Below are 24,812 nucleotides of genomic sequence, written 5' to 3' on the forward strand. Positions count from 1 at the left end.
GTCATTAATGGCGTTCTGCTCTTTCTATGTGTGCTGCAGAATGCAACAAGGAGAAATAAAAGTATTTTGCCTTGTTGTGCCCTGGGGTGGTGTAAGTTTTTGGTGCTGCCTCAGATTTACGATTTCTCGTAAATCTGGAGCAGTGTCAAAAGCAATGGGTGTTGCATGGAAACGTCCACAACAACACCCATTGCCCCCCCTCTGCCGCAGAAATCTGCGGGCCGTATTTACAAGGTGGCATTAAGCCACACAAAGTGGCTTAGCGCCGCTTTGTATATGTGGAAAAGGGCACAGCACCACCGGAGCATCGCTGAAAGTGACTCTCCAGTGGCGCTAGAGGCTTGTAAATAAGGGCCAGATGTACCAAAGGATTTTACCCATTCTGTGTCTATGGGAAAAAGCTTTCGTACATATGGCCCTAAGTCCCTTAGCCTTCTCCATGGTAGTGAGCGAAATGTCTTTGTAGCAGCGGAATGAAGCGTGCTGTTCTCCTCCTTCGTCCAGGTGTTTGACATCAGGCCCCGTTCAGCAAACAGAGCGCTCTGCTGAGCCTGTAACTGGAGCTGATGTGCTGCGTGGGCCTGAGACCCTCCTCTGAAGACTCTAGGAAGCGTGCGACCGTGTTAAAAGCGCTTAAAGGAGGCCGAGCAGTGGGACTAGATGGCGCTGCCCCAAAGGTGACAAGGGCCGCTCAGAGGGCTGCGGGACATGCGCAGACGTCCCAGAAGAAAGCGGGTGGGACATGGCTATACACACAGGAGCTAGGTCACTGTGAGTGCGCCCTGTCGAGCGAGGATGGAGCTCCCAGCTGCAATCTAAGTATGCAGGAAGGGGCACAGTGATGCTGGCGAATGGAATGACCCAGGAGATGCCCTTCCTGCGTGACCTGAGAGTTGTGCAGGACCTGAGGTGGAGTCAGTACCAGTGGTAAATGGCAAGAACAATGGCCGTGAACAATGTGGGGAAGCTGGTGGCTGTGGAGAGACAGAGGGAGTGAAGGAGGGGGTCGCGCAGGCAAGACACTGCGGTGGGATTGCATTACCAGCTCCTATTGTCCTGAGTGGAAGCTGCCACAGATCCGTTGGTTCAATGGTAGAGAGGAGGACCCTGGCAAAGAAGAGTGCCAGGGCGGAGAAGAGTAGAAGCGCGCTTGCCCTGGGAACACATGCTCTCTGAGGGGTGACATTGAAGGATTCCAATGTGGTGGTGAGCCCTACATCAGCAGTTCAGGGCAGAGAAGTGGGCCTGAACCCCTGGAGCACCTATAGGCCTTCCACTCTCCCCTACAGCACCTATAGCCCTTCCACTCTCCCCTACAGCACCTATTGCCCTTTCACTCTCTCCCCCCCAACTGGGTACGACTCTCCCCACTTAAATCCTGGCCTTGATGTACTGCAGGGGTCGAGGCCAAGAGTTAAGATGGAAGGCTCGTACCCAGCAGCAAGGGGCGAGTGGTTCCTTTGTCTCCAGTGTACAGAAATAGGAAACTGGCATCGGAACCTTAGGGCAGTGTGGCCATGGGTTTGAGCTTGCTAGTCTAAGTTTGGCAGACATCTGATGTGTGGACGTGTGATGGTGATGTGATGAGATACGATGGGTGTGCAAGGGTATAATAGTGGGTATGTTGGTATATGATGCTAGTTTTGTTGGCATATGATGTTCAGTGTCTGTACCTATTATGGTTGGTGCATTAGCATATGATGTTGGTTGGTTGTGTGGATGTATGAAGACAGATGAGTGGACATCTGATGTTACTCGTTACTTTGATGTTACTTGTGTGGATGTATGATGGTGGATAAGTTGGTGCACGATATTTGTTGTGTGGGTGTAAATTGGTGGCTGTGTTGATGTAATGGTTGTGCTGGAAAGTGGATATGTTGATGTATGATAGTGGGTGTGCTGGCATATGACAGTGGGTTTGCATGATTTGATAATGGGGTAGGTTATAACGTGGACCAAAGCAATATATAACAGCACTTTTACTTTTTCATACACGTTTTCAAAAGTACCTAAAACATTATGGGGCGAGGTCATTATAGCGCACTAGACCTCACAAAGATAGTTTGTCTATAACCCAGTGCTTCCCCTGCGGTGCAACAGCAAGTGCTGTCTTGAAGCAAATCACCCAGTGATTCCCCTTAGACACATTACTCTGCACTCCCTTGAGGTGTATTACCCAGTGCTTCCCTTTATGTGCATCACCAGTGCTCCCTTGAGGCATTTTACCCAGTGCTTCCCCTGGACTCGTTACTCAGTGCTCCTCTAAGGCATGCCAACCAGGGCTTCTACTGAGACACTTCACTCAATGCTCTTGTGAGGCATATTACCCAGTACTTCCCCTGAGACTCATCACCACTGCCCCCTTGAGGCGTATTACCCAGTGCTCCCCTTAAACTCATCACCACTGCCCCCTTGAGGCATATTACCCAGTGCTCCCCTTAAACTCATCACCACTGCCCCCTTGAGGCATATTACCCAGTGCTCCCCTTAAACTCATCACCACTGCCCCCTTGAGGCATATTACCCAGTGCTCCCCTTAAACTCATCACCCAGAGCTCCCTTGAGGCATATTACCCAGTGCTCCCCTTAAACTCATCACCCAGTGCTCCCTTGAGGCGTATTACCCAGTGCTCCCCTTAAACTCATCACCCAGTGCTCCCTTGAGGCGTATTTCCCAGTGTTTTCACTGATACATCACCCAGTGCTCCCTTGAGGCATAATTATCAGTGCTTCCTCTTAGACTTATCACCCGTTGCTCCCCTAAAGCATATCACCCAGTGCTTCCACTGAGACACATCACCCAGTGCTCCCCCGAGGCATAGTAATCAGTGCTTCCCATTGGATTCATCACCCATTGCTCCCCTGAGGCATATTACCCAGTACTTCCCCTGAGACTCATCACCACTGCCCCTTTGAGGCATATTACCCAGTGCTCCCCTTAAACTCATCACCCAGTGCTCCCTTGAGGCGTATTGCCCAGTGCTCCCCTTAAACTCATCACCCAGTGCTCGCTTGAGGCGTATTATCCAGTGCTTCCACTGAGGCATATCACCCAGTGCTCGTTTGAGGCGTATTACCCAGTGCTTCCACTGAGACACATCACCCAGTGCTCCCCTGAGGCTTGTTCCCCAGTGCTTCCCATTGGATTCATCACCCAGTGCTCCCCTGAGGCATATTACCCAGTGCTTCCCATTGGATTCATCACCCAGTGCTCCCCTGAGGCATATTACCCAGTGCTTCCACTGAGACACATCACCCAGTGCTCCCTTGAGGCATATTACCCAGTGCTTCCACTGAGGCACATCACCCAGTGCTCCCTTGAGGCATATTACCCAGTGCTCCCCTTAAGCTTATCACCCAGTGCTCCCTTGAGGCATATTACCCAGTGCTCCCCTTAAACTCATCACCCAGTGCTCCCTTGAGGCATAATTATCAGTGCTTCCTCTTAGACTTATCACCCAGTGCTCCCTTGAGGCATATCACCCAGTGCTTCCACTGAGACACATCAGCCAGTGCTCAGCTGAGGCTTGTTCCCCAGTGCTTCCCATTGGATTCATCACCCAGTGCTCCCCTGAGGCATATTACCCAGTGCTTCCACTGAGGCACATCACCCAGTGCTCCCTTGAGGCATATTACCCAGTGCTTCCACTGAGGCACATCACCCAGTGCTCCCCTGGGGGTTGTTCCCCAGTGCTTCCCATTGTATTCATCACCCAGTGCTCCCCTGAGGCATTTTAATCAGTGGTTCCCTGAGGTGATTCATTAGAGCCCTTTTGGTGCATCACAGCGCGCCTCCATGCTGTGGATCACGGTGCCCCCGGGGCACATCACCCTCTGTTGCACCAATGTGCCTCTTGCTGAACAGCGTCCGTGCCAGTCTGTTTACAATGAGGTCTGTGTGCCTGGATGTCTGGAGTCACGGTGGTCTGTGGGCATTTGTGTATGCTCTACGAGTGCATTTTGTGAGCCTGTATTTTGCGAGGAACAGCGTGTGTACTATAAAATAAACACACCCATTGACTATGTTAACGGGTGTTCTAAATTATTGTTGGTCACGTATACTTCGAGGTTCCAGGGTGGTACGCGGACCCTGTAGCAATATAGATGTAGTGGTCAACCCGCATTAATGTGAAATGTATTTTCATAAATTTTGGGAGGCCAGGATAAACAGACTGAAGCGGGGCCCCTCGTGGTTTACATCGAATGTGCAGTATTAATTTGGAAATACGGTAGATCCAGCATATGGTGCCCCCTAGTGGCGTTTGCTCTGTTAGCTGCTTTATTAGGAAAGAGGACGGCATTGCTTTCAGAAAGGAAGTGCAGATTATGCAGCGTAATCTGGCACATTTTGTGAAAGGATTGGTTCACTATTCCGTAATTTTTTACACTTAACACTGTCTGGGTATTGATTGCACCTCACTGGTACCAGTTTAACACCCAACCATAGAAATAAGAAACAAAAAAGATAACCAGTCAACCTTTACAAAGGGCCTTCCACCGTGTGGATAATGCGTTGCCGCGTTTTCAGTAGTTTTTGAACCGCTTGTGCAACAAGCATTTTTGTTAAAATGTGCAGTTTCTGCAGCAGTTGATCATGTGGCAACTATATAATAATGCAGACAAACGCAGCTGCCGCTCAAACGATTCCAGTGGCCCGGTTTCTAATTAAAAATTTGCCTCGTGAGCCTGGGGTCTTCAAAAGGGGCAGGGCTTGGGCAACAATGACTCCTGTGCGCCCCCTAGTGACTGTGTGAGTGTAATTGTTATCTTCTTTGCACGATTCCATGGTGCACGATTTTTTCTTTACACAACCGTTTTCGCTCAGTGACGCGTCTATTTAGGGCAGAGGTCTTCAAACGGGGGGCGGGCCCCCCTAGGGAGACCTGAAGTGATCCCAGGGGGGGGGGGGGCCCAGACTCTGGCCAAAATAAATATTATACAGATAACAGGCCTTTGTTTTAAGCAGAAGCATGTTATTGCAGTTTTAAAAAGGTAACAGTACGTAACTGCAATGTTTAAATAGGTTTAGACACATTTAAGCATCGCCAAGTTTATAAAATAATTGTGAAAAATTCTAAGGGGGGGCCACTGATTTTTATTTTTCACCTTGGGGGGGCGCGGCATTAAAAAGTTTGGAGACCTCTGATTTAGGGTATCTTTATCGGGATTCTCAGCTGAGCACTAGTCTATTCCGCCTGGAAGAGGCTGAGACTGGCCAAGCTCATACCGCACGAGTTAACATCCAGTGCACAGAATAATCCCGCCATATGGTAATTATGAACCATTAAGCGGAAGTACGTTTGTTTGTCCATTTAAGTAATCTGAGAGCATCTCTACTGCTCTGGCATCTCGCGGCATTAAAAGCTTAAAACAAATCTATAGAATGACATCTTGGTAATTACTTCACGAGCTGCGAAACGCATTGGGTAATTCAAGAAAAGCCGAAGGAAAGCATCAGGGGTGTTAGCGAGTGGATACACACGTTCCCTCTTAGCAAATTGGCATTAATGTTTTTTTTAATTTCCGTCCTTCTCCGTCTCGGACCTGAGTGGCTGCTGCACAGTATGTATTTGTGTGTAAGTATTTATAGAGCACTGACCTGGGCGGGAGCGGAGTGGGTATGAAGGCAGGGTCTCTTCCAGGAGCGAGACAATATTCCATTGAGGGGAGGGCAGCTTTACTGTGTCGAGAGGTGCACTGATGCTCAGCCTGCGAGTCGAAGAATTGGGGCCCAGATGCATTCACTCAGTCTTTCATCCTTCCAAGGTTGCCAGCGTGTGTACAGTTTTGTGTGATAATAAATTACCTCATTACCTTATTACAGAAAGTGGGCGCACTGTTTATGTCAGGGGCACCCTGGTCGAGCACACCCCTTGCGGACTGGGACGGTGTACCTGATTACAAAAAAGTGCACTCTCCCCAGCGCGGGCGTGAACTCATTCGTTCCTGGGAGAGTGCAGCAGTGAGCTCCCGTTTAGTTTCTATCCTCATCTTCCGTTTTAGTGTGGGAGGATCACCCTAGTTTTTTTGAGTCTGGGGAAAGAGCACAAACAGACTGGTGTCTTCAGGAGGGCAGCGTGCCTGTGACCCCCCCATTAACACCTCAAAAAAGCTGCATATGGGAGGCAAGCTAACGTCCTAGGAGCAATGTTAGTGTATCCCAGAGAGCAAGCTTGCCCCTGCACCGGTGTGCCACCTGAATATCGAAACCACAATATAGATAGGACACAATATTGAGGACCGAATATCAAAAATAAAATTGTTGACAGGTAAATCTAGAGATTCTTTGCCTAACTCCACATATATGTACCTACGGGTACATATATCTTCAAAGTAAGCAGTTGTGTAGTTAGGAATAGTAAATCTACCATTCCCTTTATTTTTTCCCAGTTTTATAGAGCACAAATCTGACCGAAAGGTATAGGTGCACGTTAGGTAACAAATGGTCACGTTCATTTTTTTAGGCACCAGGAGATTAAGTGATTTACCCAGAATCACAGGATGTTGAGCCCACGCAGAGACTCGAACCTGGCTCCCCAGATCCAGCGTCGTCAGCTCTGGACGAAACACTCTCCCCCATATGCACTTAGATTTAATATTTTGTCCTAGATATTTTTGTACCACAATATTGTTGGAGTCTTGGAGTCGATATTCAATAGTACAGCCTCGTGCACTAGGGTTGGTAATACTTGTAAAAGTGAAACAGGGCACACATGCTATTACCGTACAAAACCTGTGTTTATTAGGATTGCAAGAACAGTGGTTCCCAAAAATACATGCATGCAGCACAGTTGATTAATATACCATACATGGTAACTCACCCATCTATATATGTATTGGACAGTCCTAAACTAAACGTCCCAACATGCAGCAACTGTATATAAGTTTTTCTTTTCGCCGCAGTGCTTGCCGAGTTAGACAGTGATGCTCCTCCTGCTGCCTGATTGGCTGATTGCTCTTTCTTGAAGATTGGATCTACTTGTGGAGTAAATTTATTACTGACGTTGAATCCGGGTGGATCGTGGAAACATACCTTGAATAGGAGTGGTCTGACGTACCTTGTTCGGAGGAGACCCACAAACTTTATTCCACCAATTGTCAAAAACGTTTGACAGCTAGTGACAGGATTGAGCATTTATTCAACTGCTAAATAGAAGAGTCTCAATGACTGGTACTACTGAACTCGAATAACAAGACCCTGATTCAGCCTGCCGTCCATTTTGTAGCACCTTTTCACCTTTTCACCTGAGCACTTTTATCACTGTGCACTTTGCCTTTCCCACTATTTACACATTATATATGAATTTTCTATATCTTCCTTTTGCTATCATTAATTGTGCAAACATATGACGTTTTTCGTCTGGTCCCTGTGTTTGGTGGTGTGATTTAATCTAAAAAATTCATAGGCATTTATTGCTTACTGGGATATTCCATTTAGGGTTGACAGCACACCATGGGAACAAGGGCAACAATGTTCCCTCATTTACATGGGCCTCACCTTCATACGAAGATGCGGACCACCTCCTTGACATTGGATGAGTGCAAAATATATTACCACGCGATGCGTATTGCAAGAGGGTCAATGCATGCATCGGTACTGGGACCAGATTACAGGAGTCCCACCTCACAAATGGTCATACCCCACCCATTTCTGGGGGAACTTCATTGAACTGGTCCGGGTTACTCAAAAGGAGAGCTTGTGGTTTTGAAAGCCGTACAGATATTCACCTTTGGTTTTGTTCTTGACCTTCACACTAGTTGGGAATATCACCAGTGGCGGCTCGAAAGTGATATATGGGCAGGCGGGAACTGTGTGCAGCTGTGCCTACCAGTAGAGGGATACTTGGGATATCTATTGACCTACTGGTGGCCCCTCGCCATGACACCCTTTAGAGGGTGCTTTGAATATACTCCCCATCCTATGTGGAGTAGACTGAGTGCCTCCCGCATGTCTGGAATATGGTGGTGGTGCTAACGTGTTCCTTCATGTGCAGGATCCACACTCCCATTTAAATGAGGGTTACCCCCTTTGAGACAACACAGTGCAAAACGTGAGACTGCAAAATACGCATTACATAAGGAACTACACACGCACATGGGACCTCATCTGTAATATGGAACCGCCCAGCAGTGTAAAAAGCGGGCGTGGGTATTACTGTAACAGGGATCATTCATTTACAGCTATTTTCTTTTGTTTCCTTTCAGAATCCATGGAGCTCTGATAGCCTTAACTTGGAGAGCAGAGTGGACGATAACTTTCTCGACACAGTGCATATCCAAGTGATAAGCAGATAATTCTATATATAATGTACACACATCGTGGCACTCACGATCCCCCGCACCGAAGAGAATGTAGCATTCCAGGCTTTAGCAAGTTAGTGCTTCCGAGTAAGGAGGGGGTGAAGCTGTAGGAATGCTGCACTGTAGTTATTTATATGTTTTATCATCTCACCTCGTATATGGCCCTACAGGGCACTCAACACAATCTTGCAGGGTAAGTTTAAAGTCACGTTAAATAGGACTCAGGAATTTCAGCAAGCGGGCCTCTCATGCAGCTGGAGAATTACTTGCACTATTGGGCACACCATTTCGTTTTGCTCGAGGATGAAAAAGCTTGAAAACAGGATAGTCAAAGTAGGGAAACCATTTTCCAGTGTTGTTCCTTTAGGGGTTCAAGAACGTTCTACACCTCTGCTTTTCCTATGACTATACAAACTAGGTGAAACGTGGGACGCTGTCCCTATGTGTCTCAGTGAACACTACAGCACTTTGCTACAAATCTGGGTACTTCATGTTCTATCAAGCTACAGACCGGAGAGAACGCCTATCTCTTGTTTTTTTGGGTACATGATGGTCTACCGTTGAGTTAGATTACAAGTCGACCATCACAAATTTGGCAGTTGTGGTCATAATATCTTTTATTTGGTTCAACAAGAAAAAAAACATCTTAGGGTATGTCTTCTACAGTAAGCAGTCCTTAATGTCAAGTCTATGCCAGAAACCACCAAGTGCACCTACTATGTTCCTTTCATGTCAATTTTCTTGACAAGATTTATTTGCTCTTTGACCTATGCAAGCCAGTGCATACTGTTTCTAGGTATTCATGCACACTTTCTCCCTAAATCCCTTCTAGGGACATTCTCTCCTGCACACATAAATATGACTCTCCTGCCAGTCAGAATTGGCAGGCACTTTTTTTTATTCCTGTGTCTATTGTTTCCTCTATTTCTTTTTCTGTTATTGTTTTGGCTCCGTAGAGCACACTTACACCCAAAAACAAAAAGGCACTGTTTAATAGAGATGGCTGTGGACCAAATGTACTCACTGTAGATTAATTAAAAGCAAACATCGGTGTTTCTAAGTCATTCTACACTTCAGCAGATTGGGTTTTAAGGGGAAATAAAGTGGTAGCCGCTATCGTGAAGGCCGTCTTCCCAGTTTTAATTCACTTAGTTGGGTACCTGGAAAAGGCATTGGTCATTGGATCTCAGGGCCAGAAAAGCCACTGGAAGTGTGTGGATAACGCGTCTAGTCTTTTGTTTACATCTTTGTGTACCAGACCGAAGGATTTAAACATAATCCATTCTTTAAAGAGGAGCCAGTGCAGTTTTGTCAGAATTGGAGTAACAGGATTACACTTGGACAATTCCATGACCAGTTGAATTAGTTAACGCCTACACAACAAATTTTAAGAGATCAAGTTACCGTTCATTGCAGTGGTCAAGTCATGATGTAAAAAAAGCAAACATGTTGAGTCATTTGTTTGAGAAAGTGAAAAGAGGGAATGTCCTTTGAACACATTGAGGTAGAAGAAGCTTGAAGAAATTAAACCACTTCTAAAGAATGCAGGTATTTTGCTCCCAATATTTGTCACATATAAAACAGGCATCAGTGGATCCCCTAACACCTGTGACAAAAAGATATATTACCAAAAAGTCATGAAAACATAGAGCAACAGTGTCTCAATTTCATCTCCATTAAGTTTAATCTGGGTACAATTTCGTACAATTTAGGATTTTTCAATTACCTGCAAGAAATCCTGAAAAATGTCCAAACTAGAGTCAAGATCATTTAGGATCTTAAGAACGAGCTGCATTTTAACAATGTACATAAAAAGTAGTGTGAGAAAGTAGCCTCTTTCTAGCAAGGTTACCCCCACATTTGGCCTGTTTGTGAGTGAGTGTCAGTGCGTTTTTACTCTGTCACTGGTATCCTGCTAGCCAGGACCCCAGTGCTCATAGTGAAAACCCGATAGGTCAGTGTGTTTTGCCTGTCTCACTGGGATCCTGCTAGCCAGGACCCCAGTGCTCATAGTTTGTGGCCTAATGTGTGTGTTGTCAGTAGTGCTTAACTGTGTCCCTGAGGCTCTGCTAACCAGAACCTCAGTTCTTATGCTCTCTCTGCTTTTAAATTTGTCACTATAGGCTAGTGACGTCATTTACCAATTTCAATTGGCACACTGGACCCCCCCTTATAAGTCCCTAGTATATGGTACCTAGGTACCCAGGCATTGGGGTTCCAGGAGATCCTTATGGGCTGCAGCATTTCTTTTGCTACCCATAAGGAGCTCAGACAAACCCTTTCACAGGACTGCCACTGCAGCCTGCGTGAAATAGTGCACACACTATTTCACAGCCATTTTCACTGCACTTAAGTAACTTATAAGGCACCTATATGTCTAACCTTCATTTACTGAATGTTAGGTGCAAAGTTACTAAGTGTGAGGGCACCCTTGCACTAGCAAAGGTGCCCCACATAGTCCAGGGCCAATTCCCGGGACTTTGTGAGTGGGGGGACGCCATTAATCAGCGTGCACTACATATAGGTCAATACCTATATATAGCTTCATATTGGTAACCCCGAATATGGCCATTTAAGGTGTCTAAGATCATGGAATTGCCCCCCCATTCCAAATCTGGTATTGGGGAGCCAAATCCATGCATCTTGGGGGCTCCACCATGGACCCCAAGCACTGCAAAATTAGCTGTCTGAGGCTTGCACTGCAGCTACAGCTGCTGCCACCACACAGACAGGGTTATGTCCTCCTGGGGTCTGAGCAGCTCAGTCCCAGGAAGGCAGAACAAAGCATTTCCTTTGGGAGCAGGGTGTTACACCCTCTCCGTTTGGAAATATGTGTTACAGTTTGGGGAGGGGTATCCTCCCCCAGCCTCTGGAAATGTTTTGAAGGGCACAGATAGTGACCTCCTTGCATAAGCCAGTCTACATTGGTTCAGGGACCCCCAGGCCCTGCTCTGGCGCAAAACTGGACAAAGAAAAGGGGAGTGACCACTCCCCTGTCCATCACCACCCCAGGGGTGGTGCCCAGAGCTACTCCAGTGTGTCCTAGACTTCATCCATCTTGTTTTTCAAGGTGTAGGGACACTCTGGAGGCCTCTGAGTGGCCAGTGCCAGCAGGTGACATCATTGAACCCTCCTGATAGGTCCATACACAATCCTCCTCTCAGGGCTATTTAGGGTCTCTCCTGTGGGGTTCTCTTCCGATTCTGCTTGCAAGTTTCCATCAGGAATCCTCTGCAACTACTACTTAATCCTCTGACCTCAGATCGACTGCAGACTGCTCCAGGAACCAATGTAACAGCAACAAAGAATCCAGAAGGGCTACTTTTCCTCTGCAACTTCAGCTCCAGCCAGCAATTGCAACAGTTTCCACGGTGTGCACGCTCTGGGGACTCCCTGTCTTCACCCTGCACCAGAAGGACTGAAGAAATCTCCCATGGAGTGAAGGAGTCACTTCCCTGCTCACGCAGGCACCTTCTCAGTCGACGACTGGTTCTCTTGGACTCCTCTCCTGGTGATGAGCATGCTCCTTGGAACACAGAGGGAGGACCCCTTCAATAAAGACTGTCCTGAGGTCCTGCTGTCCCAATTTGGAGGAGGTAAGACTTTGCCTTCCCTGAGAACAACAGTTCCCCTATGCACCGTGCCTTCTTCACCTCCTGAGGCCTCTGTGCACTATTTGAAAAATTCCTGTGTGCACAGCCTGGCTCAGGTCCCCAGCACTCTATCCTGTGATGCTCAACTCGCTGAGTTGCTCTCCGGTGGCGTGGGACCTTCCTTTGTAGTGCTGCATCAATTGCAATTTGCACCCCCTTTGTCCCTGTGTCCTTGGACTGCCGTGGGTGCTGTCTGGTGTTCTGAGGGATCTCTAAAGTGCTGAGAGCCCCCTCTTCCTCCTCACATAGAGTTGAGGCCCCAAGGTCCCTCCTAGGTCCAGACAGTGGCATTTTGATGGAAAACGTGACTTTGCCGTAACAAAGGCTTGTTGGAGGAATCCAGTATCAAAACTCAACTGCATCCAGCTTCTCTTTGTGGGACATCTATTGCATCATGCAGGAACCTGCTGACATCTTCCTTGAGTGCAATTCTGCAGTCTTCGTCCAACCAGGGACTCTTCTTTTGCACCCTCTGCTGGGTTGGCAGGGGCTCCTCTCCTTCCTGGAACTTCTTCCAACTTCTGGACTTGGTCTCCTTCCTTTGCAGGTCTTCAGGCCCAGGAATCCACCATTTGTTGTTTGCTGTCTTGCTTGGTTCTTGCAATAACTCTAATCACGACTTGTAGTGTGTCCTAAGGAAACTTGCAGTACTTTACTCCTACTTGCCTGGGCGCTGGGGTGGGGTATTTTACTTAACCTTTGCTGTATTCTTACTCTCTCAGCAATTCTCTACACACTACACTTGTCTCGGGGGGAATTTGTGATTTGCATTCCACTTTCTTAGTATATGGTTTGTGTTGCCCCTAGACCTATTTTCTCCCATTGCATTCTACAGCATTTCCTATTGTTTGCACTATCCTATGTCTAATTACTTACCTTATTTTGGTGTCTAGTGTACATATTGTGTATAATACTTACCTCCAGAAGAAGTATTGCCTCTAAGATATTTTTGGTCTTGTGTCACCCAAATGAACTACCTTTATTTTTGGTAACATTGAGTATTGGCTTTACTTGTGTATAAGTACTGTGTTACTATAAGTGGTATTGCAGGAGCTTTGAATGTCTCCTAGTTCAGCCTAAGCTGCTCTGCTATAGCTACCTCTATCAGCCTAAGCTGCTAGAACACTACTACATTTCACTAATAAGGGATAACTGGACCTGTTGTAAGGTGTAAGTACCCAAGGCCAGCCTCCCACAGGAAGGTGTAGGTTCGACTGGATCACAGTCGCCAGAAGGAGAACGCAAAGATTTAAAAAAAAATCAGGGAGACAAATCATGCCCTGAGTAACCTTTAAGAGATCTGTAGAGAGGTTGGTGTGTACTTTTTTAAAGTACATATACGAAGATCTCTGAGGATGGTATCAGTCCCACAGCTTCCTGACCCATTATTGATTTTGTCCAAGAACAACTTGTTCCACCTATTTCCAAAACCTTTCAATTGCTTCACCTTCAGATGGTTGATGGCTCACACCTGGGTCATACGTACAAATTTTAGGAATAGCAATTATCTAATTGTGATTTTCTGTGAATTGCAATAAGAAAAGTGCTACCCCTAATGTATGAAACCCATTCAGTTTAATTTAATGATTCCTGGTGGGTTGCAAATTAACCTGGCTCGTGAATATTAATGAGGTAGGTCAAAGTTTGCGACCCATTAGGTATTGCAGCAATCACAGGGATGGTGGCCTGCTGGAGTCAGTAGACCTCCATGGGTTGTGATTGCTTATGAAGAAAGTAATCTTTTTATTTAATGCAGTCCGTTTTCTTTAAACGAAAATGGGACTCGTTTAAAAAAAAAAAAAAAAAACATTTAAATTAAAAATTTTAGGAGTAGGCAGTGTCTGTGGGACCACTGCCTGCTCTTAAAAAATATCTGTATCAACATTCACAAAGGGGAGGGGATCCCATGGGCCGAATTTCCATTTGGGAATAGTTACCACCTCCTCTGAGGTGTTGGTAAAAAATGAATGTTTTGCAACTGTAATTTGGTCGCAAACATTCATACATCCCACTGCAAATCAGTATTAGGAAGGGAAGCCCCAAACAGGCCCCTTCAAAATATTGATTCGCAAACCCAAATTGTGATTTAGCAATAGGTGACGGAATCACAGTTTGACTTTGGTTAATTTAAAAAATCTTTCTTGCAGTCACAAACCACCCAGTTCTGTGAATCCGACCGTTTTCACCCTCAAAAAAGTTTTGTATATATGGACTTAGGCACTTTTCAAAGAGCAGACCCCTACAAGTGCAAAACAATCTCTTAACGGAACAACCCATAGGGGAAAGAGAAAAAACTTTTGCTGCCTCCTCAGAAGTGCGACCAAGTGGCCTCAGTTACAAACCAGCACTTAACAAAATAAATAAATGTATACATAAATTGAATACTATTCCCTTCCCAGCCCAGAGGCTTCCTGCATATTTTATTAAGAGAGACTAGCATGTCATTCATAAACCATTCTGCAAAATGCATTGGCCCACATTACAGTGTATGGGTGCACTAGAGCGCAGATTGCTTTACATGCATTAAATACTGTTCTGCTTTTCTTCACTCCACAACCTGGGTCTAATCCTGGAATAGATAGCATTGGACATAATAAATTCCTCCAAAGCTGCCTTTCAGTCTAAATAACTTAAATTTCCATATAAACTAAGTAACATATTAACACAGAAAGTAAACCAAACATTTCAGGTCCAAACAATTCTAGTCACCAGTTATGAGTTGCCATTGTTTATTAGTCTTTCATTGTCTCTGAAATGCTAACAGTTAGAGAACTTCACTTTTTAAAACAAATTATATATTTTATAGCAGCTCAGCATGTCTTTGATATAAACAATCTAACAATAATTCAAATCTGTGTCTCCGGAATAATCTCTCTAAAATTAAAACATTTAGGTGTACAGAGAAAGTTCAATTATGCATCTTTAACCAACTCTCCATCCCAGATGAGCAGAGAAAAGGTTTATAGTTGTATGCAAAAGAAGCCCTTATGGCAGCCAGTGTACAGCATTCTGGGAGAAGTTTGTTTAGCTAGGGAGGGTGGTGAGGGAGGGCAACCAGAATGCTTATGTGATAATGTCTCTACCAGGGCGACGCTAATGAGATTCAGGTTCAATAGAGGATAAAGTGGATAGCATAACAATCATGGGGTGAGATAATGAGTAACACTGGAAGTAGTCCCCAGAGAACTCCACTAGCAGCAAGGGATTCTTTGTGGCTGGTGAGGTAATGTTCAGCACCATCACCTCCTCCTTCTTCTCCTCCTCCTCCTCCTCTTCCTCCTCCTCCTTCTCTTCCTCCTTCTCCTCCTCCTCTGTCTTCTCCTTCTTCTTCTCCAAAGATCCATCTGTCTATCCACTGTTCACTGAGGGAAAAAAGGTGCAACCCCTTGTCATTGGGCTCATTGACCTCCAGAGTGCAGCACATACAACTCTCCCTTATTGGCCAACTGTCCAATAGAATGCAGCCCCACCTGGCCCTCCACTTTCCTTCAAAGCAGGCCATACTAGGAAAGTAGGAACTATTCCTGCAATGCATCTTATATTCATTGAAATTTTAACATTTTAATACGTCTTCCCAGTGCAGTAGCTCTTCACCACAGATGACCAAGTCACAAAACAGTTACACAGCCCTATCCCTCACTATCCTTTGACTGAAAGTGAGCGGAAATGTCTGCACTTGTTTTCACTGATTGCGAGCCTAATAAGGACTGGGTCAGATTATGATCCCTACCTAAATTTTGTACTGCATGTTGGTCTACAAACCACTGCATTTATGACCTGACCGTTCATCATTTTATAATCAGAATATTATATATTCCCTGGACTCCGTGCTTAGATTAGAATTTAAAGAGTGACTTCAAACAATAGACATGAAATGAGACATTAGTCTACAAAAAGTAGCAGTTAATGTTTTAACATCTCCTGAATGGAGGAATAGCATACAGCTGCCAAGGGGCTCTTAATGTTTACTGTGTTTTAGAATTTTGAATAACTCAGAACCACATGAAAAGCAAAAATAGAAAGCATGCTGCTTTATCTTTACGGCAGAGTTTCCTCCATCACAAGCTTTCTCAAGTAGCACCTTTAGTATGTATATGTTTTTTTCTATAACGTGAATCTAACCAAAAAGCAGCAGAATACTGTACATGGTCAAAGGCGAGCTTAAAGGCTGTGAATAATAGAGAGGAAGCTGTATTTGTGGATGATAAATGTACTCCATGTAGTGTTTTTTAAAGAGGAGAGAACCACCAGAAATTGTGAGTTTGTGTGCAAGATAAGCAGGGGCTATAGTAGTGATGGCTTTGTATGTGATGCTGTTGGTTTTGAAGATGCTGGCAATAGGAGCCAATTAAGTTCCATCAGGGAGGGGGTAATGTGATCACATTTCTTCAGACCCTGGATGAGACATCCTGCAGTGTGTAAGACACTCCTAATGGGTGCCAGTGTGGAATCTGGGAGGCTATGGAGTAGGGCACTACCACCATCCAAATGTGAACTTATAAGGGCTTGAACAGTAGGCCTTAAGTCGCTTTCTGGAAGAAACCGTTTGACTTAGAAGAGAGAGCTAGTACCAGGCAATCTTTTTTTGGCAGTGTGTTCCTTGAGGGAGAGGTTGGTATCAAGGGTGAGTTCAAATGATTATCATTTTGTGAGAGTTGGGATTCTAACCTGTCAAGGTTTATGTTATTGAGCTAGGTTTGAACTGAATCGTGTGTGCTACTCTTGGCAAATATTAGAATCCTTACTTGGTCGGGCATGAGCTTCAGGTAGGTGCTGGACATTCAGGTCTGGATGATGTGCAAGAAGAGGCACTGGATGTCGGAAACAGAAGAGACTTTTAAGTAGAGTTGTGTATCATCTGCATATTGGTGAATTTTCATGCTGTTATCTGTGAGTACAGCACCAATTGGGCCCACGTAAAGACTGAAGCTGACAGGAAATAGTATGGAACCCTTGGGCCCTCTACATATGAGAGAGATCTCTTGTGACCAGGAGGTTCCCAAGAAACTGATCAACCACTTTGAAATTACATTATAATGCTGCCTGGAACCAGTTGTTGATCGCTTTGAGAAGGGGGCGAGGACGGCGCACGTGGGTGGTAGGGGTTAGCACGCAGGAGCGGTTCTAAAAATGAAAGAAAAATAATAATAAAATAAAAACTTACCCCGCTCCTCGCCGCTCTGCTCCTCTCCTCCGTCTCGCTGGCGCTGCAGGCACAGGCTCCCAGCCTGCCCTGTGTCCAATCCTGACGCTGCTCAGAGCAGCATCAGGATTGGGTGGGAGCGCCCCAGGCAGACTGGGAGCCTGTGCAGGCTCTCTCCAGCCCAGCAACTGTGATGCTGGGCTGGAGAGAGCCTGCAGCGCATGTGTGTTTGGCCGGCCCAAGACGGTAGGCCAAACACACATGCGCTCTGAGGGGAGTGCACAGTGCGCTCTCTTCGGTGCTTGTCCCCCCCCATGGCCCCGCCCCTCCACAACAAAGGGATAATAAACCCAGTTTATTATCCTTTCGTGGCGAAAGGTTTGCAGCTTCTGCTGCTAACAGGAGGGTGACGTTACTCCACCCTAATGGAGGAGCCGCCCCTGCCTGGAACCCAGACAGGAATTATTTAGTGTTTAATATCAACAGTATACCTGATGCCAAGTCTTTGCAGGATAATCTTTAGCTAGGCTTCACTCTTCTTTGTCACATTTTTGCTGAACATTTTGTGAGCTAACCTGGCATATGAATCTCCATAATACTACAAGAAAATACTAATATAGCTATTATTTTCCTAGTATGCCCTACTGTATATGTCTACTAAATTTATATCGACCTCGTCCTAATTCCACGGTTGCCTGTGATTTAATGTAAACAAATCATAGCAAATAATGGAGAAGATTTCTTGGAAAACTGAATAATCCAGATCTTAAGATGAATGACATATACCATTTGGTAGAAACTTAATACTCAATATGTGGAATTACGTACCATTTGGTAGAAACTATTTATTTTTACGTTTTTCTCTGTTGGGTTTTGTAAAGGTTTTGCAAAGATACATCTATCTTCGCCCCTTTACTTCCCACGTCCTGTCAATGGGTGACACATCACTTGTTTATAATGGCGGTTTTGGGGAGAGGGGAGGGTTACCAAACCCTACTTCCCCGTTTCCACGGCTTTAATTTCCCCCCCACATCCCTTAATCCTCCCTCCTGTTCCGTATATCTCCATCTCTCTGACTTGGTTTCGAACCTTCAAGCCCCCCTGTGGTATCCTAGGAATCTGGGAGCGTGTGTGTCCGGCACGAGATGAAGGTGAGAATGTTGTGTTTGCTCGAGATGCGGCTTGTGGAATGTGAGAGCGACAGTTGAAGGGGAGAGAAGAGGACGCTGGTTGGTATAGGGCTAATCGTTTGGCGTATAACCTAAATAAATCATCACCACTTCATTTAACTTTTGGTGTTGTTCGTGACTACCTCTCTGCCGCCCCTCTTACATTGGCGACGAGGTGAAAGTGGAACTGATTCTGAAAGTGGAGTCTGCGGAAGGGGAACGGTAGGCAGCTCTGGATTAATCTCTATTGTACTAGCGCCAAGAGCCCTGACAACACGTCTGTGGATCTTCGTGGATCTTCTCTGTCAACTTGTTCACGCCCAGGTATTTCATTTTGTGCTGGCGTGTTTATTTTATTTTAATCGGCTTCAGTTACCCTTCGAGTTTCGGCGCGCGAGAGCCAAACGCGCAACCCTAGCAACAGCAGCCATAGAAATAACGCGTCTCGTGCTAGAGGTTTATACCTCGCCAGGAACTCACGCGCACCCCGACAACAGCAACTTTTGACGCTCATTGACATTTTGTGTCATCTTCTGAGGCCAGTCTGCTCTTTTGGTGTTGTTCGTGATAGCCTTCATCTGTTCCTGTTCCTGTTTATTTCTCTGCAATATAGATAGTCACGTTTCTGCAATAGAGGGTTCATCATTGATTTCGGTGCCACTTCTTAATTCAGGTTTAAACAGCTTTAATTAATTGCTTGCCCTTTTAAACTATTTAAAGTTACTTTGTATAAACCTGCCGATTGTGGAGTTGTTTTTCACTGGTCATCATGCAGAATGTTCCTGCTGCACCGTTTTTTTTAACCTCTCCTGGTGACCCACCCATATCATGGCAAAAGTGGAAAAAGGTTTTTAACAACTATGCTAGGGTGTGTGGAACTTCATTAAGTGCTGAAAGGAAGACTTCACTTTTAATGCACTGTTTAGGCACTGAGGGCCAAGAAGTCTTTGAGAACCTTCCTGATCTTTCAGATACAGACTCTACTGGCCTCAACGAATTTGATATTTGTCTAAAGAAACTCGACCTGCATTATTTACCAAAAGTAAGTACAGTTCTTGAAAGATACCAATTTGGAAAAAGGATGCAACGCCAAGGTGAAACAATGGAACAATATATTACTGAGCTGAGAAGGCTTGCTTCTACCTGTGCTTTTGGAAATTCTTATGAAGAACGTTTGAGGGATCAATTCATGCTTGGCTGCTCCTTGGAAAAAGCAAAGGAGAGCATGTGGCAAAAGGACAACCCATCTCTAGATGAGGTTCTAGTGTTGGCTAGAACCTGTGAACACTCTAAGAAATGTGTTGAGGTACTTCGAAAAGACTCTACTGTATTTGACACAACAAGAGATGAAGGAGCGTCGGTGAAAGTAATACATTGCAATAACACTGACAGTAAAGTTGGTGGAGAATCAGTAAAGTCAAAGAAAACATTTGCTGGGAAGTGTTTTAGGTGTGGGAATGTTGGTCACATGGCCAATAACAAGGAATGTCCTGCTTGGAAAATACTCTGTAGGAACTGTGGTAGAGTTGGTCATCTTGCTAGATGTTGCAGGGTGAAGAATAACATAAAGAAAATAAGAGAGGTGTGGTGTGATAGTGACACAGATGGTGCTGAAGCAGTGAATGTCGTTCAGGTTCTACAAACTAGTGTTGGGTCTTTTGATGGTCCTGTAGAGTCAATCTTGGTTAATGGTAAATCCCTCAAAATTTTATTTGATTCTGGGGCAAAACTTACTTTGATACCTAAAATATTTTATGATCAGTATTTAAAGGGGACAGTCGACTTGTTAAAACCTGATGTGTTACCTAAGGGTTATGGTGGCGAGCCAATCAAGTTGTTGGGTTACTTTTGGGGAACGGTAGAGTTTAGGGAGCGTGTCATTCCAGCAAAAGTGTACGTCTCTGTAAAAGGGGACTCTTTAATTAGTTGGTTTCATCAACGTGATCTCAGAGTTTTGCTTGATCCAAATGAAGACCCACCTGTTAGGCTGAAGGATAACCACACAGTTCAGTCTGTTTCGGAAGATGTGGGAGTTTGGGTGAAGGAGTTTCCAGATGTGTTTAGCAAGAAATTAGGCTGTCTGAAAAACTATGTACACAAAATTAGGCTAAAGCCTGGTGCACAGCCGAAGGCAGCGAAAGTGAGAAATGTACCTCTGTTGGTGAGGGATAAGATGAAAGCTGAGATCGATAAGCTCATCATGAATGGGATTATTCAAGAGGTTGAGGCTTCAGAATGGGTGGCACCAGTTCTTATGGCAAGGAAGTCCAACGGCGAAGCTAGGCTCTGTGTTGATTTGAGAGATCTAAACAAGTCAGTCATCATAGACCACTATCCTCTTCCAAATATTACAGAGTTGTTGTGTTCGCTGTGTGGGGCAAGTCACTTATCAACCCTAGATTTGACCTCTGCTTACCATCAAATTAATTTGCATAATTCTTCCCAGGAACTTACCACTTTTATAACACCTTTTGGCACATTCAAGTTCTTAAGAATGCCGTTTGGGTTGATTTCTGCAGCATCTGTTTTTCAGAGGGCCATGGAAAGGATTTTGAGAGGCATGGAAGGGGTGAAAGTATATCAAGATGACCTTTTAATCACAGGGACTAATCTAGCAGAACACAACAAGAGACTGAGGATGGTTTTAGAGAAGCTACGAGACAATGGCCTGACTCTCAAAGCTGAGAAGTGTAAGATAAATATTCCCAACATTGAGTACTTAGGTCATGAGATTTCGGTGAAAGGAATTCGCCCCAAGGAAAGTTTAGTCAATACTATAAAAAAATTACCCAGTCCACAAACTAAAGAAGAACTTGTAAAATTCCTAGGCATGGCGGAGTTTTATAATAAGTGTGTCCCACGCTTTGCTGAAAGAACTTATTACATGAGACAATTGTTAAAGAAAAAAGCAGAATTTAAGTGGGATCAGGTATGTGAAAAGGAGTATCGGGACATCAAGGTGAGCTTGGATAAGGCAGCAGATTTAGGGAGCTTTGATGCACACGATGAGATTATTGTGATGACTGATGCCAGTTCTAAGGGTCTTGGGGCGGTTTTGTTACAGAAAAAACAGGGTCAAATGAGGACTATTCTTTTTGCATCCAGATGTTTGAAGGGAGCTGAATTCAATTATTCGGTTGTTGAAAAAGAGGCGCTTAGTGTCTTTTGGGCAGTAAGAAAACTGAGGAAATTTTTGTGGGGACATAGATTTCAGATTGTGACTGACCACAAACCTCTGGTAGAGGTATTTACAAAAAAAGGAATAGAGTTGATCTCACATAGAATCAGGAAGTGGGTAGTGGCATTGCAAGAATTTGTATTTGTAATCTCCTATATGCCGGGGACACTTAGGGGGTTATTCTAACTTTGGAGGAGGTGTTAATCCGTCCCAAAAGTGACGGAAAAGTGACGGATTTACCACCAGCCGTATTACGAGTCCATTATATCCTATGGAACTCGTAATACGTCTGGTGGTATATCCGTCACTTTACCGTCACTTTTGGGACGGATTAACACTCCTCCAAAGTTAGAATAACCCCCTAAATGTTCAGGCTGATTGTCTGTCGAGGTTGTGTCCAGACACGGGAAAAGATGATGAGATCATTGAAAGAGGGTGTTTTGCGGACATTGTAGCTGACGAGGAGATAAAGGTCTGCGTTGTCACTGAGGGAACAATCTCAGAACCAATGTGGTTGGATGAATTGTCGAAAGACGTCATCTTGCAGGATGTAGTGAGTAAAATTACAAATGGTTGGGGTGTCAAAGAGAAACTGTGTGAAGAATTAACAGGTTACTGGCAGGTCAGGAATGAATTGTCCGTAGTTGGTGGGTTATTGATGAGAGGCAGCAAGTTGGTTCCACCAACTAGCTTGAGAAAGAATCTTATTAATTTTGCTCACTCAAGCCACTTGGGCATCTCCAAAACAAAGGAGAGATTAAGGAACGCCTACTGGTGGCCTGCCATGGACATCATGGTGGAAAGGGTAGTGAGGAACTGCTGTGAGTGCGCTTGTTCAGATAAGGTATTAAAGTGTAGGGTTCAGCCCATGGTCATACGTGAGGAATCTTCCGGTCCCTGGGTTGACATAGCCTTGGACATTTTAGGCCCAATTAAACTGAAGTCTGTTGACCGGTATATTTTAGTCTGCATTGACATGTTCTCCCGTTGGCCAGAAGTCAGATTTGTGAATTCGGTTGAATCAAGAGACATAATTAATTTTCTTAATGACCTGTCTGAAAGAGAGGGCTTTCCCTCTACTTTACTGACCGACAATGGAGTGCAGTTTGTTTCTGATGCAACAGAGTCCTTTTTAAGAGAAAGGAATGTGGTTCACAAAAGAACCGCTCTTTATCACCCAGAGTCTAATGGTGTTGTTGAGCGCTTTATAAAAGTGCTGAAACAATGCATGCAATTAGCACTTATTAATAATATTGAGTGGGAGGGTGAAGTAAAAAAAAAGGTTCGGGAGTATCGTTTGACACCACATTCCACTACAGGGGTGACTCCTTTTCAGTTATTCAAAGGTAGAGTTCCTTACAGTGAGATTGAACCCAGATGGGTTAATGAGAAAAGAAAAGAGGTCAGTGATCAGGTTGATAGCATTGAAGGTTGGAGAGAGAGAGAGAGAGAGAGAGAGAGGTGAAAGAGAGAAGAAAGTTGAGGTAGGATGAGCGAAAAGCTGTTAAAAGAACTGTATTCAATGAAGGGGATTTTGTTAAGATAAGATCTCCAAGGAAGGAGGGAAAACCATCTAAGTTCAAGGGTCCATTTAAAGTCATAAGACTGTTTAGGAATAGGATATGGAATCTGAATAGGGTGGCTAAGTGTTCGGGACCCGATGTAGAAGTTCATGACTCTCAAGGTATCTCACTGGATGTTCCTGCTCAAGATATCTGTATCGCTCCAGGTGTTACTAGAATACGAGGCCCAGCTGAAACTCGACCGAAAAGGAATGTTTCAAAACCATCATGGTTCAGGGACTATGTAAAGTGAACTGTGAAATGAACTGTGTTCTGTGACATCTTTATGGACTTTGTGATGCAATGTTCGTTCAATTTGTCTCAGTTTGGAAGCAATATTAATTGTTCAAGGGCCATGGGTAGTTTGTGTTTTAGTTTTGTTATTCTGATATGGGGAAGGTGGTGTGGTATCCTAGGAATCTGGGTGCGTGCGTGTCCGGCACGAGATGAAGGTGAGAATGTTGTGTTTGCTCGAGATGCGGCTTGTGGAATGTGAGAGCGACAGTTGAAGGGGAGAGAAGAGGACGCTGGTTGGTGTAGGGCTAATCGTTTGGCGTATAACCTAAATAAATCATCACCACTTCATTTAACTTTTGGTGTTGTTCGTGACTACCTCTCTGCCGCCCCTCTTACACCCCCCCACTTCTCCCTTTTAAAAAAATGAATTTATGTACGCTTTCTCTATGCTCTTTATTTGTATTCCTTTTCTGGAGGGGGTGGTGAGGTATCTGTACTAACATTCCTCCTTCCAGCCCCTTTCCTACCCTCCTCTCTTTACCTTTACCTTCTTATCTATTGTTCTGCTTTAATTTCAAAGTATGTTCCCTAACTGAGCTTTGCTATAGGGCCCAAAATGTACTTTTCTTTCAAAAACCAAATGACCTGGTCTAAACACAGGTATTCCTTAGATAACATGGATAAGTGACGTGGCAAACGAAATTTCTCAGTATACATCATCGATGCGTCGTCAGGGGTAGTAAATGCTATATAAATGCAATTACTATTACATAATAGTTTTCACCTAGTTTTCACCCTAATTGGGATAAAAGATAAATCTTGAGCATCTGTTAATTCATTTTAATGTTTTATTGGAGAAATTGTTACAGACAAATGTGAATCTAATGATTATTATTGGACCGTAGCAGTCGTTGCTATATTGATTTACATGTTTTGTGTAATACTAAGGCCCATATTTATACTTTTTTGCGCCATATTTGCGTCACTGTTTGACGCAAAAGCGGTGCGAACTTACAAAATACAATTGTATTTTGTAAGTTAGCGCCACTTTTGCGTAAAAAAAATGACCAAATGCGGCGCAAAAAAAGTATAAATATGGGCCTAAGTTCGTAAGCAAATAATCAATGTTTTAAAATTGCAGCATTCATGGAAATTAAAAGCTGTACCTGGAACTTAATAATAGTACTTCCCTATACTACATCTAGTCTTCTCTTACCGGTGATAATCATAATTTATAAATACAACTTTGGATTAAAAAGCTTGCTAGCATACAGCTATCTGCAAACAACATCAAAACGCAAACTTCAGCACATAGAAACATCCATAAGTCAAGCATGTATTTTATCCCAGAAAACACATATTAAGTCAAAAACTTCGAAAACCTTTTCAGGAAATGTTTAAATATGGATGCCCTCTACACATGATATGATAATAAAGAGAAATTACATTTATACTTTTTGTGAAAGGCCACCATGCCATACTTACTCGAGCATAGCACAAAAATAGTAATATAATCATAGGGAAACAGTGATGCATCACTCCTCACATTTTGGTGCCTTCATCGAGATG

At 44.4% G+C, this 24,812-nt stretch overlaps 1 long non-coding RNA gene across 1 annotated transcript in view; it reads right to left on the reverse strand.

The window, feature by feature from the left end:
* Nucleotides 1–14,768: 14,768 nt before the first annotated feature.
* Nucleotides 14,769–24,812, reverse strand: part of LOC138297228 (uncharacterized) — a 266,626-nt gene continuing 256,582 nt past the window's right edge. The window contains exon 4 of the long non-coding RNA XR_011203948.1: nt 14,769–15,316. This is a non-coding gene — a long non-coding RNA (uncharacterized lncRNA). The remainder of the gene's footprint in view (nt 15,317–24,812) is intronic.

The sequence above is a fragment of the Pleurodeles waltl genome, chromosome 5, assembly GCF_031143425.1.
Source record: "Pleurodeles waltl isolate 20211129_DDA chromosome 5, aPleWal1.hap1.20221129, whole genome shotgun sequence".
Taxonomy (NCBI): Eukaryota; Metazoa; Chordata; class Amphibia; order Caudata; family Salamandridae; genus Pleurodeles; species Pleurodeles waltl.